This window comes from Calonectris borealis, unplaced genomic scaffold, assembly GCF_964195595.1.
Source record: "Calonectris borealis unplaced genomic scaffold, bCalBor7.hap1.2 HAP1_SCAFFOLD_97, whole genome shotgun sequence".
In the NCBI taxonomy this organism is placed as follows: domain Eukaryota; kingdom Metazoa; phylum Chordata; class Aves; order Procellariiformes; family Procellariidae; genus Calonectris; species Calonectris borealis.
This window is the reverse complement of record NW_027441488.1, coordinates 259,023-273,889: the sequence shown is the minus strand read 5'-3', so window position 1 is coordinate 273,889 and position 14,867 is coordinate 259,023.

Below are 14,867 nucleotides of genomic sequence, written 5' to 3'. Positions count from 1 at the left end.
ATATGGGGGTGTATTGCCTTTCCTTCCCTGGTGTGAGCACAGAGAACTGAGAGGTGTTTCCATCGGGGGGCGGGAAAGCCATCCAACAGTCATCACAAGCCTCAGGGCATGTGGTCCTTGATGGAGGCGTAAGTGCTTGGGACAGTTTTACTTCTAAGCCCTAAGCCTAACCCTAAAACGAAACCCTAAGCCTATCCCTAACCCTAAACCCGAACCATAATCCTAACTCCGACCCTAACCCTAACCCTAACGATACCCTAAGCCTAACCCTAACCCTAGCCCCTAACCCTAACATTAAGATAAGGCAAGGAAGCAGGACACGGCGATATAAAAAAGAGAAGGAGAGGGAGCAGGAGAAAGAGATGGAGAGAAAGGAAAAAATAGCAGCAGGCTATAGGACAGACAGGGAGGAATTAGAAACTACAGACAGGGAGAGAGACAGAGAAAGAGAAAGCAAAAAATAGTGATGGGCTAAAGGCAGAGAGGGAGGAGTTAAAAAATGGGGGCAGGGGACTGGTCTGTGGCCATAAACATAAATGGTCATTGGTTTCTTTGACTGAACTTTCCATGAATGCCACAAGATACACTCAAGCACCCTGAGATGTCCCCTCCCTTTGCCGGCCCTGCACCGCGGGCAGCCGAGCGCCACACGGCCAAGCCCGCTGCATCTGCCCCAGGCTGTCTTGCCCTGGCTGGCTGCTGACAGGAGGGGACACCAGGTGGTGACCGCCTGGGGGGTGACAGGAGGGACACCAGGTGGTGACAGCCTGGGGGGTGACAGGACACCAGGCGGTGATGGGCCCGGGGGGTGACAGGAGGGACACCGGGCAGTGACAGGCCTGGGGGGTGACAGGAGGGACATCAGGTGGTGACAGCCTAGGGGGGTGACAGGAGGGACACTGGGCAGGGACAGGCCTGGGGGGTGACAGGAGGGACAGCAGGCAGTGACAGGCCTGGGGGATGGCAGGACACCGGGTGGTGACAGGCCAGGGGACAGCAGGGAGACCAGCGGCCCGGGGTGGTGACAGGCCCGGGGCTGACGGGCCCCCCCTCCCCTCGGGGCCGCTTGGTGTTAGGATGAAGAGCGCGGGGCCGCCACGCCCACGTGACGCGGGCCTTTTGTCATAATGCGCTGGGTCACGTGAGGCGCGGGGGCTGGGTGCAGTGTGCCGTTGCGTGTGCACAGTGACACGCTCGCAGCGGCCCGTGCGGTTGTCGGCCAGGAAGGCCATGGCGGAGCGCCGCAGCCTCTGAGCGCCGCCGGCCCGCTCGAGCTCAGCCCGCGCTACTTGCCCTGGCCTCCTTGGTGGAGGAGGAACCGCCGCGGGCCCTCACCTGGCACAGCGGCCGCGACGCTGTCTGCCGCGGTAGACGCCATCACGGAGCAGGCACCTCCTGGCCCCAACCACGTCGTGCGTCCACTACAAGTTCGCCTCCAAGCTGAACCATGACATGGTCACCTTCAACGGCCTCCACATCTCCCGGTGTGACCTCAAGCACCAGATCATGGGCCGCGAGGAGCTGAAGGCGGCCAGCTGCGACCTGCAGATCACCAACGCCCAGACCAAAGAAGGTGCGCGGGGGCGGCGGGCGCGGGGCCTCGGGCACCGCCCGGCTGGCGGCGTCGCAGACCACCCTGCGTCGGCCGTGGCCTGTGGGAGCCGCGCTCTGCTCTTTGTGGGTCATCCCCACGTAGCGTGAGTCAGGCTGGGGCCCATGCCGCCAGCACGCGGCAGGACCGGGAGGGCAAGCGGCGCTGGGCATTAAGTGGGGTGGGAAGCCATAATGCGATTCGGCCACCATCGGTAGCTGTGACTTGTGTTGGGGGCCTCACAGAGCTGTTCTTTTGTAGTTGCTGTTCTGACAACTACCTTCAGATCTGTGTTGTAGACATGGAGCTAGGCGTAGAAGAGTACGTGGTTGATGTGTGACATACGGCGCCATCCCATACAGGGGATGCCTGCTGATAGTGCTTTAAAACAGAGAGAGATCTTTGCATTTTAAGCTTACTCAGTCCAAGTGTCTCAGGTAGTTGGTTTTTTTTGTTTGGGCCTTATGTAAAAGGTCAGAAGGCTTTCCTCCTCTTCAGAAGACTAACAGGGTGCAAGCCAAGGCAAAGCATGGAGAGCTTCAGGCACACACTGTTCCTGAAAGGCTTTTCAAGGCTGTCTTCCTAAGTAATTTCGTTTGGGCCTCTCTGCTCTGCAAAAAGGGAATCGATCGAACGAATTCACGTCCCTTTGGTTAATTCAAACGAGATGATTAGCTTAAGAGGGGAGATACCACTTGAGTTTGAGCCAATTCTGCCCTACTTGTGAAAGCAAGCTCAAAAAAAAACCCAAAATGTCTGTGATCCAAATTCTAGCACTGCCAGTTCTGTTTCCATTTAAACGTAAAGCCCTGAGCAGCTGAGAAGTGTGGTTGTTGATGGATTAAGCTCCAAGAAACAGGCAGAGGCGGCAGGCTCTCTTCTGTGTTCTGTCAGGCTTGAGCACTGGCAGCACAGGTGACTGGTTTTTAGTTAACAGCTATGAAAGCAATGGCACAGAGTTCTCGTGCTTTAGCTAAGTGCCTGTTTGGTGGCAGGGCAAGCTAGTCAGACTTTAGAATCTGGTTTAGGCAGGTGAGACTTTGCTGTGGTTTGTTTTTCTCCAAAGATCTATGGGTTTTGTAGCCTAACGGAAGCAAAAGCAACTTTAAGCTAGGTCAGGAAAGAACCTCGTGCATTAGCAGACTCTCCTTTAGTGACCTTTGAGTCCATTTTGCTGTTGGCATTCAAACTGTTTTAAAAAAAGGAAAAAGATTTTGCTGCTTGTGTTTGATTCTCAAACCCCAAGATTTCTTGAAATATACTGTTAGTGTGTTGAGACGATGAAAGCGTGATGTTACATATAAAATTTTGCTTTTGTATCTGTAAAGGGATTCTGCGAAGTGCTACGTAATTACATATGAGCATGCATTCTTACGAATTGACTGATGTTTTTCTCTGTATTTATGTTGTTTTCAGAATACACAGATGAGAATGCCCTGATTCCTAAGAACTCATCGGTAATTGTTAGAAGAATCCCTGTCGGAGGAGTTAAAGCTACCGGCAAAACCGATGTTATGTAAGTATCCATAAAGCATTGTATTCTTTGTTAGGGGTTTCAGTGTGTTAACTTTTTTTATGGATATTAGTTTACAGAGGCGTTCTTTCTTGTTAAAGCTGCTGTTAATTTTTGTTGGCATGGGGTAGATTTTAATGTGTCTGTCCGAAAGTGGACTTACATTTTTAGGCCTGCTGGGACATGGGGTTCGAACTCCAACCATGGTGACTTTTAAGATTATTCTATTGGGTTTGTTCTTGGGGTTGATTGTTCTGAGACCCAAGTTGTAGATCCTGTTTCCTCGACGTGCAGAGATTCCTTATTATATGTGTTTGCTTTTATGGCTTTTATAGTAAAGACAGATACGCATTGTAGCGTAAACGCATACTTTGTTCCCGTCTCAGAAGAGCCTGATTCTCAGTGTTTGACTATTTCTGGCATTTGGGGGGGATATGGCAGGTATTCTTACGCCCCAAATCTGGGTTTTTTGCATACTAGCTATAGAGGAAAGACCAAGGTTTACCAGTTGGCGAACGATGCAAACAAGAAGTTCCATTCGTAAGCGATTCCTATGCGTTTCCTCAAGACAATGTCCGTTTCAGGCAAGAGAAAAAGAACAGTATCCTAAAGTGTATTGCCTTTTGTGCAAGTACGATGAAGGAATAGTTAATCCTTTCCAAACTTGAAACTCAGTAAGCAGTTTAGCACATTACCAAATGTTACTAGTTATCTTGCTACGTCTGTTTTTACCCTAAGCTGGTATCTGTGCTCCGGGTTTTGGTTCTGTATTCCTAAGATTTACGGAGGACAGAGAATCAGGTGTATTGATTAAAATTACAGCTATTCCAATGCAGTGCTGACTAGAGGATTACTGCTGTCATTTATGTATTCATACAGTCCAGTTCTATATCAGCTACATTAGCATTGTTTGAACGGTCATGTTTTCCAGCCGCCTTAAAGATAGGTCTCTCCACCACAATTAGTAGATATTATTAGCTTGTGGTTTTGCCATGTCTTTCTAATGTTGGTTCTCAATAAATCAAGTAGACGGATGAGTTACACTGTGTCTCGAACAAAGAGTACAGCAGCCTCCCGGTACCCACGAGGCATCTGCAAGCAAAAAACCCTGAATTTATGTGGCTCTGCATCTCAACTTTGGGCGTATTCCTGCAGTAGTTGTTGCAGTGTTTTCAGGCACCCTCTAGTAATTCTGGACACCGCAGCACTGTGCTTATAAACATGGCCTTGTTTTGGGGGTTAATTTAAACACGTCTGCTTAGTGCTGTCTTGTCAGTGCATCCTCTGTTTCGGGCACCCTCTCCTGGTATTGTAATGCTGCCCTAAAATGAGAGGATAGATGCGGCTAGCATCAAAGGTCAGATACATACCTGTATGTATAAGGGGATAAGGAAGGAACGGCACCGCTGTTCTAGCGCTGAAAATTAACCAGGCAGATTAGCTTTCTAGTCTTTCAGCTGTGAACATTGCAGAAACAACTGGTAGAGTGGTGGATGTTTGGGAATGATGAATGTATGCTGTAATGGTGGAGAGGCCTTCAAAAATGCGTTACTCTCCTTTTAGTACGCTCTTGAAGGTAAATGTATGAAGAATCCATGCTGTGGTAATCTAAAGGATGTCCTTGTCCTTCCTCAACTTCAGGAGGTACGTGGCTGTCGTTGCGAGCCTGGTGGTGTTCTAGCAGTGGCAGGGAGCGTGCGCCTTTCTATTTGTACACCAGTTGCACAGCAGCCTTTGAATTGCCTCTGCTCATGGGACACTTTGGATGATGTGTGAATTGTTTGTTAACGACATCAATGGTTGCATGGCTGATTCATGATGAGTAGCGTGCAGATACAGATCAATGAGTATGTGGAATCTCAGCAAGTTTTCAAATTTAATAAATATTTCTTAAAATATCGTAGCATTTTCAAGATTATCTTGAAGCAAATTCTGGCAACCAAGACCTTTTTTTTTTGTCACAGGTCTCCTAAATCGCACAAAGGCCTAGGACCTGCTTTCAGGTGACATTTCTACTACTGTTTTTAGTCCATATAGCATATGTAACACATTTAGTGTTTTGGCACTTTCATGGCTAAGATATCTGAACACAGTGCTTGGGCTTCCACAGAGAAACACTGTTCTAAAGACGATGCTGCTGACATTGTTGTTATTTGTCAGATGACTGATTTTTTTTCACTTAAGTAAAGGTGCACTTGGAAGTGTCTAGACTATCACTGTTCTTTCTTAGAAACTAAAGGACTCTATCTGGTACCTATTTGTAATACTAGCGATACACAGATTGGCTAAAGTTACCTTCGTATTTTGATGGTTGATTATTTATGAACACAAAACTGTAGTACAGACTTCCTGGTTTTGATACTTATGTAGCAGAGACAAACTATCTGAGGACTTCCCCTTGCACGGTCGTGTTCTATATCTGTAAGCCTTAGAGTAATTTGTGACAAAGTAGAAATGGGATTCTGGGGGTTTTTTTAGTTGCACTGAATGTACCAAGAGACAACGGTTTATGTATATGAGTAAATTTCCAGATTCACTCGACTATCAGAACATAAAGTTTTGATGTTCAGGTTTTATAATCTGTTTTCAGTGCTTTATGTTTTTGGTACAAGTGCTGTATTTGAAGTTCTGATCACCTTTATTTCTTCTTCTAGAAGTCAAACTGAGCCAGTAAGTGGAACATCAAAAGCAGTATGTAAAAACACAATCTCACACTTTTTGCTGCACGCTGCACTTAAGGTAGTCTTGGATTAATTTTCCAAACATTAACTTAATAGATTTTCCAGTAAAACATAGTATATGTTGTAAATACAATGTATTTGATTCAGCATAGTAGAAACGGAGTAATGCCATCATTTGCACAGTTCTATCTAATGTGAATATTGGTGTTTGTGCCTAGTAATGCATTGTATTTCATACTGGATATGCTAGACTATTTCCTGAACGACTTTGTGTTGTACAGATAATGTACAATCGTTTTTAGATCACGTAGGTTCAAGGTTTGCACAACTGAACATGGTTTTTGAAAATGTTATCAAAAACCACTGAGAAACCATTATTGTTAAACGTGGTACTGTTTCTTACTTCTGACTTGGGGGTTCAAACAAATACCAAAACCAACATGTCCCACACGTTTTGAGGACAGTTCTGTGCAGCTAAATGCTTCCTTTTCATGTCCTTAAAGACTTGGGTATTTGTTCCTGAAACTGTATAATTGAAGCGATATTGTTTGAGTGCATAACTGAGTGCATAACTGTCTTTAATAGATTGCTGTGAATTTAAATATCGTTGCTACACAAAGTGGTATTCTGAAGTTCTACATTTGACCTTTCCGCTTTATCAGATGAAGCAGTTTAGTTTAATAGTTTGTCTGCAAATGAAAATACGTAAAACCCAGTGTACAAATTTTGGCACAAGGTTAGAGCCTGGTGCATTTGTAAAGGGTAAAATCCCTGTCATTTTTCTTAACCTCCGCCTGCAGTATGTTTTTGGATCTGGGTGACTTCAGGGCTGGATGCTGCTTTAATTTCCCAAAGGCTAAGCTTTTCTTTAGGATACTGCCACTTTGAATTTACATTTGGAAAAGGGGCAGCGTTTTTCTTCAGGTTTGAAGACACTGTCGTTCTGCTGCTAAAACAGAAATAAGTAACACAAGGAAATACTTGGCTGATTAGTTTACAAACCACACTGAAAAGAAGTTTCCTGTAGTGATGCTTCCTTTTCAAATAAATATTTTTTAAAAATCCTTTTTAGCTGAAAATTGATAGCTTCCTTACCCCTTCGACTTTTAAGCAGCTGTGAGCATTTGACAAGGGTCCCTCTCTGAGATATTCTGGAGCAATAAGTTGATCTCCAGCGGGTTTGGTTAGTTTAGCTTCTTCTCCTTAACCACATAGGCACTCTTAAGCTGTCACAGGTTTGGACTTTGTTTTGAACAAATACCAACTACACTAGGTTGGAAATGGCTCTTTCAGTGACACTCGGAGGATATAGTGCAGACTGTCAGACTACAGTAGAGGTTAACTATTGCTCTGTTTTTGATTGTAGAACTTGAATGTGAGTTTAATTTTTTGTGAACAGATTGATGACTCTTCTGCATCTATTTCTCTGGCCCAGCTGACTAAGGTACATACATATTCCTAAAAAAAAGTGTTTGCTTTGTATTTTTAAATCTTATACTGTGATCTATAGCTGGAGAACTGTTGTCATGTGAACAAACCTTTAATTTAATTTTTAATAATTTAAAGTATTTCTTTTAACTTTAAAATGTGTGTATATTTTGATACTATCCTGGTAAAGAGTAGTTGCCAGTTTGGGAAGATAGAAGGGGGAGGACCTTATCAGCCGCAACGTAATGTTGCAGTATTACTCATCTTCAAGACACAAAGAAGCAGCACTTCAGAAGCTGTTTACCGTTTCTCATACTTTTCGTTCATTTTGCATTGGAAACTAACACAATTTTCACAGAAGAATTTAATTGGCTGTAAGTGACGGACATTTCAGGGGGGTTTGCAAGAGCCAAAATAGAAGCGTTTCTGGAACACGGACAACTGCATGGCTATTTTTGAATTTCTAGGCGCTACAGTTATAGATCCATGCTTTGAATGCTGCACAATTTCATACACTGTAGTATATATACAGTGGACAACACAATCTAATTTGTTTGATCGCAGACTGTGTAAATTGTGTAAATGCACCTAATTGTTTACAGGAAAATACTGATGCGTATGGGTGGCATATTAGCAAACGTGACCTTCTGAAACTGTTGTAATGCCATGTTTTGCTATGGAACTGCTTGCATTTTTTGCTCAACAACATGTAACTTTGTCTGGGAAAGCACTAGGGATTGCACTTTGTGAAAAGGCGTTGTGCTAGCCAATTAAATTACTAGTCTTTAAAGTTACAAAGATTAGAGAAGGCAGGGCCTAATGCAGAGGAGCTAGTTCTTTCTTCTGAAAATAAAGGCTGGAGTTCCTTTCCCAGAAAGAAAAATCTCTTCCCACTGGTAACTTCTTCCCTCTCTCACTGCAGAAATTAAATTGTGGACATTTGGTAAGAAAAAAAAAATAGTTTGGAAGGTAGCCACCAGGAGAAATTGGTCTCTGTTAGCGCTGTCCCTAAACATGTCCTTGGTTCTGTAAACTCAGGTGAAGTTTTACTCTAAAATGTGAAAAACTGTCCAAGTGGTGTACACATTTAAGCTTTTGAGAAAATGTAAGTATTTCAGAAAAATAGAGGAACATAGGATAAAGCAGCTCCAAACGGTTCCTTACTCTAACCTCCTCAGTGCAGACTGGCTTAGCATGGAGGCAATGTGTTGTAAAAAGTTTTCTGTTTTATTATGCATTAAATGCCATATTGAATTTTGGTCTATTCCTAGTAATGTCTTGTGGGTTTTGGATGTGTTTTGTAAACGGCTTGGGTTCAAACAAATTAGTCAAGTATCTGTAAAGTCTTCTGTAAATGTTAATGGAAATGACTTCATAGATGTCGATCTGGATTATGTTACAGTTGAGAAAAAGCTGTGTATATGAAACAGCCCTTTAACAAAATGCTGAAACAAGTTGGTTGCTTTTGTGAATGAATGCATCTAAAACCAAAACCATGAGTGGTTGATCTGAATGATAGGTGCTTGAGGGTCCAAATCATTTACAGTCACTCCCTTAGACCCTGCTTGTATCTGTACTAGTGTGTAATAAAAACATTTGAACAAATACTACTTTAAAAAAATCAGCTGGCTTCAATAATTTGAAGATCCAGTTCTGCGTAACATTTATATTACAATTTGTATGTTAAAAGGACACGGTCAACTGGAAAAAAACTGCAGGTTTTGCTTATTGTAGTTAACTTGCTTCCTATGAAGAAGTTAGTGGGGGGGAACATGAAGAGCCTAAGGTTTTGAGTGCCCAGGAATGCTCTTTTCAAGTAGGTTAACAGGCACATAAACAGCCTGTGATGATGTAAGGACTCCCCAGAACATCTTTTGGACAACTCTGTTTCATATAAGCAGCTGTTTTCATGCAACCTCAGCTGGCGTTGTGCTGCTCTTTACAGGGTTGGGTGAGTGGTGTTCTCTTTGGCAGTGTGGGCTTAAATGTGTTTCTAATGTATGTGTCAAATAATTACCTGTTAAACAGACTGCCAATCTGGCTGAAGCCAATGCTTCCGAAGAAGATAAAATAAAAGCTATGATGCTACAGTCTTGCCAGGAATATGATCCAATCAAGTAAGTGTTGATAATGTCAAATCTGTTCTTTGAAGATTATGGAAAAATTGTAGAGAAGTTTGTTTTAACGAGAGAGACACGTGCATACCTTTTTCTTCTTTGCCCCAAACCCTTTTAGTTACATGAAGAAACCCTGGGGTCCACCTCCACCATCATCTGCTTGCTTTCGTTGCGGAAAACCTGGCGACTGTATAAAGAACTGCCCAACAAATGGGGTAAGACTGTGGGGGACTTCTGGTGTTACTTAGCTTTTCAGTTTTTTACCTTGGCAGTTACGTAACAAATCCATGAATACTCATATTAAGAATTGTTTCTCTTGGGGTGAAAGACAGAGGTTCATATGGCAATGTTGCAAAGCCCTTCAAAATCCAAGGGAAACCTGGCATTATAAATGTAAACTTCTCTTTTTTGTAGGTCATAGACATTAAGTATGTCCACAGATCTTGCTCTGTGAACTTTCATGCATATTTTTATATATTTCAATATTACTGGAAATGTTTCTGGGTTTAACTCTGTTTAATGACAGTTCACAGTTTTTAGTATTTCATGTAAAACCAAGATGTTTCTGTTGACCCCATCTATTGAATATTTGTGCTCTGAATTGCGCTTTGGAGGAGGAGCGGGTTTGTATCTCTTTTCTGAGGGGATGGTGAGCTAAGGGATATTTCACCCTTAAAGAACCTGAACTTAAGCCAAAGAATGGAATGAGTTCAAAACACTGCTCAAGCCTTTGGAACATCCTGGCTATATTCATTTAGGAAAATAAGTATTTTAGTCGAGCAACCCTTATGCTAGGTAAAAGGAGAGGATTAAAGGCTTTTGCTGCTTAAAATAATCATTGAAATGTCATTTTAAGTGTGGGTCTTAAAAGGAGATATGTCTGCATTTCTTTTCTTAACAGGACAAAAATGTTGAGCCTGTTCCCAGAATTAAAGAGCACAGGAATTCCAAGGAGTTTCATGACCCCAATACAAAGGGTGCTATGCTGACAAACACTGGAAAATACGCAATACCAACTATTAATGCGTAAGTATGGAATTAATTGGACTGGCCAAAAAGTGAGCGAGAGAAACCACGCGTGCATGTCTGAGTGGCTATGCAACCAAGTTGGCCAGCATCTGTAATTACGGGGCAGGAAGCACTGTCATTGTGCTTAACCATAGAATCTGGGATACTTTTGAATATTAAAATAGGGTGGTCCTGCTGTTCGTGCCCCTGGAAGTTGGTCAAACGTGTGGTATGCTAAGAATCTGTATTTCTGCAAAACATTTCAGTAGTGTTTGCAGTGGAGTCGTTCTCTCTGAAAGCTCGTTTTGCTTTTGGTTTATGTTTCAAAGGCTTCTTGCAAAATTTAACAAGTAGCTGTTGGACTGAGATTTCCGCCCCCTCTGACTTTTATCAAATCCCATGTGCGAAACAGACTGAAGTTTTCCTGTTGCTATAAACTAAGAAAATACTGCTGTGTGCTGACAGGAGTGGCTGTTTTAAAATGCACTTGGTAGCACTTCTGTGTTTCTGTCATGGATCTCGTTTTGTAGGAAATAGACTTCTTCCATTTATAAAATGTAGTTACTCGGAGACGAACTTTATCCTGAGCCTGCAATTTACATTTACCCTCTGGCAAAGGAGAGGTGGGATTCATTTCTCTCACAGAAAATGATATAGCCAACTCTGGTGACTTACTGTGGTCTGCAGCAAACGGATAGTTAGGCATTTAATCCACATTCTTCTCCACGGGAGAGTTGGTTAAAACCTTCAGAACTCAAGCCTACTAATGGTTTTTTGAGATGTCTATCAGGTTCCCGTACAAAGACAACCAGCATTACCAAGTCTTCTGGGCCCCCAAGGACAAGCAATACCCACAACTGGTGTCCTAGTTTCGGCAGGGATAGGGTTAAATTTCTTCCTAGTGCTGTGTTTTGGATTTAGTATGAGGAGAATGGTGATAACACACTGATGTTTTCAGTTGTTGCTAAGTGCCCTCCTAGTCCAAGGACAGTTCCCGTGCCTACTGACTGAGCTAGGTACACAAGATGGGAGGGAACATAATCAGGACAGCCAGCCCAGCTGGCCAATGGGGTATTCCATGCCATGTGACGTCATGCTCAGTATATGAACGGTAGGCGTGATCCAGGAAGTACCGATCGCTACTTGGTTATCGGTCAGCGCGGGTGGTGAGCAATTGCATTGTGCATCACTCATTTTGTATATTCTATCATTATTTATTATCATTATTCTCCCTTTTCTGTTCTATTAAACTGTCTTTATCTCAACCCACGAGTGTTTCTCACTCTTACCCTTCCGATTCTCTCCCCGTCCCACTGGGGGGGCGGGGGGAGTGAGTGAGCGGCTGCGTGGTATTTGGCTGCCTGCCAGGTTAAACCACGACACTGGTAAGTAACTGTAACTTCAGAATTTCTTTAAAAAAATTACCTTCAGAGGAACTGAATGGGATTTCTTTCTTTTTCCTCTCCCCACTCCAAAAGGTCATCCAATGAGAGCCAGTCCAGTTCGCTCAGCAGGTGGCAGACCAGGCTAGGAAGTGTAAGTATTCTACAGAAATTCAATAGATGACTCCTTGTCACCTGTTAAAAGAGGCTGTATAACGCATAACTTATACAACAGCTGATTTATAATGAAGCAAGTATGCACAGATAGTTGTGGAGAATCCAAGTGGTAATTAATTTTTAAATGGCTTCATTTGAATTGGCTTTTACAAAGGGCATCTGTGCTTCCACTGAGGTTATTTAAAATAAAACTCCGGTACATGACTGAAAACAGGACTCTGAGAAATGAACGCTTTTTGAGGAAACCATAATTGCCTATAAAAATTAAAGATAATTAAAGGATCAGATGGAAAGCCACCTTTTCCATTACTGGCTGAATAGGGCTGAAGAAATTCCAATAGGAATCAGCCTCCAACATTCTTTTTTTAACAACTTAGTTGATACTGCATGAGCAAATGGTTGGAAAAGTCAACACTGTTCTTTTATGACAATTTTGAATTTCTTCAATTTAGTCATCTCACATAGCCAAGACGCTTTCTCTCAGTTGGAGAGAGAGGAGTCTGTTTTACCTATTACTGCAGCGTCAAGCTAGTCCTTCCTTTCACTATATGTTTGTTATAGACAGATTGTAAGAGTGCATTGTGTTTATAAAATCTTAAAGGTAAATCAAAAGAAAAACCAGGATCCATCCCACAGGTTGTCTGATATCTCCAATTCAGTCAGCAAGAAAACAACAATTCAGGGACAGGACCAGGCCAAATACCTCATGATGAGGCAACAACATAGGAAGCGTATGTGGAAGAAGTTAAAAGAAGTTCCAGAGAAGATTAGTTAATATCTGTGCAGTACTTGGAAGATCAGAAGTGTGATGTATTAAGTGTATCAAGGAGTGGCAGAGGAGCAGTGGGCACTTGGCCCACGGGAGATGGGAGTCTCTTTCAAGTGTGGGCAGCCTCCATCCACAGGTGCAAAGCCGAGTGTAAGGAGAGAAGACTGAATGAACTGTTGGGGGTGAGGATGTGGAAGGCAAGTATGAGGATCAGGAAATGAGCGTAGTCTCTAATGAACAGAAAGCAGGGAGAAAAATGCTTAAGTTGGCAGGATGCCATTGGCCTCCCTGATCTAGGGAGGAGTTTTACAGAGAACAACGGAGACTTAAAGAGGAGGAAGTATTTGGCTCAATGAAGTTGCCTTGTTTTTCACGTTTGTATTTCAACAGCATATCGGACTGCAGTTACACTGAAGTGCATCTGACATAAGGAAAAATGACAGTGTTTTTTCCAATAGAATTTTTCGTTGCAGATAGTAAGCATGCATAACTAAAACAAGACAAATGAAATTGAAAAATTTTACCAAATTCCTCAATTTGCAGTAGCATTATGTCAGCAGCTGAAAGAAGCTTTGACATAAGCGTATGGAGAGGAGAAAAAACCCAAACCAAATTTGGGAGGAAAAAAATTGGGGAGAATGACTGTTTTGAATTAACTTCATTTCTTTTTTTGTGTGTTGTGGTTTTTTTCAGGTCCGAGTCTCCTTATAGGGCTTCACCTTACTCTACAAGTTCGTCTACCTGCTCCACATCAAGATCAGGTTCTTCCCGCACTCGCTCCTACTCTCGCTCATTTAGTCCTTCCCATTCTCGTTCCTACTCGCGATTGCTGCCGTATCCAAGAAGAGGCAAAGGGAAGAGGCGTAACTATCGTTCTAGGTCAAGGTCACACGGTTATCAGCGTTCAAGGTCAAGGTCACCCCCATACAGAAGATGCCATTCACGGTCAAGGTCTCCAGTATTTAGAGGCCAGTCTCCCACTAAACAGACTATACCTCAAGGGGAAGGAGAAAGGGAGTATTTTAACAGATACAGAGAAGTTCCACCATATGATCTGAAAGCTTACTATGGCAGATCACTTGACTTTAGAGATCCATTTGAAAAGGCAAGGTACCGGGAATGGGAAAGGAACTACAGAGAATGGCATGGAAAGTTTTACAGGGGCTATGCTGTTGGTGCTCAACCTCACCCTCCAGTAAACAGAGAGAACTTTTCTCCAGGTAGGTTTGGTCCACCTGGGACCAGACAAGAGAATTCACCATATGCTCGGGGACGTAGGGAGGATTATCCTGCTTGGCAGAGCCACCAAAATCACAATATAGCTGGAAATTACCCTGAAAAACCTTCTGAAAGAGAGAGCCATGGCATCAAGGATCCTACCAAATCAAAAGAGAAGGAGGTGAAAAATCCACTAGGAGATGGCCAAGGAAATAAGCATAAAAAGAGAAGAAAAAGGGATGAGGATGAAGGATTTCCCAATACTGAGTTGTTAGCAGGTGCGAGAAAACCAAGAGAGCCAGTTCCAGCAGAAGACGTTAAAATGGACTCCCTGTTCATGGCCCAAGCACAGATGATGCCACCCCTGTGAGAGATGAGCCTATGGAAGCAGATTCTATTGCTTTCAAACCGATGTCTGAAAAGGAGAAAAAAGAGAAGGATAAGCCAAAAGCAAAAATTGACAAGACAAAGCGGAAAGTAGAAGTGGCTGTTCCTCCTAAGACAGACAATATAATAAAACTAGCTAAAGCTTCCTCGAATGGAAATCTCCTCGAACGGAAGAGAGAAAGCAAGAAGAGAGAAGGGAAGAGAGAAAGCAAGGATTTAAAGAACCTGACTTGCTGCCCTGATATTGCTCATTTACATCAGTTATAGTGTTTGTGATTAAGTTTAGGGTTAGGGTTAGGGTTAGGGCTCAGTGTTACGGTGAGGGTTAGGTTTAGGGTTAGGGTTAACATTAGGGTTAGGGCTTATCATTAGGGTTATGGTTAGGGGCAGGGGTTAGGTTTAAGGTTAGGGTTAGGGTTAGGTTTAGGGTTAGGCTTAGGGTTATCGTTAGGGTTAGGGATAGGGTTGGGGTTAGGATTATGGTTTGGGTTTAGGGTTAGGGATCGGGTTAGGGTTTCATTTTAGGGTTAGGTTTAGGGTTAGGGTTAGGGCTTGGGGTTACGGTTAGGGTTAGGGTTAGGGTAGGGGTTTGGGTT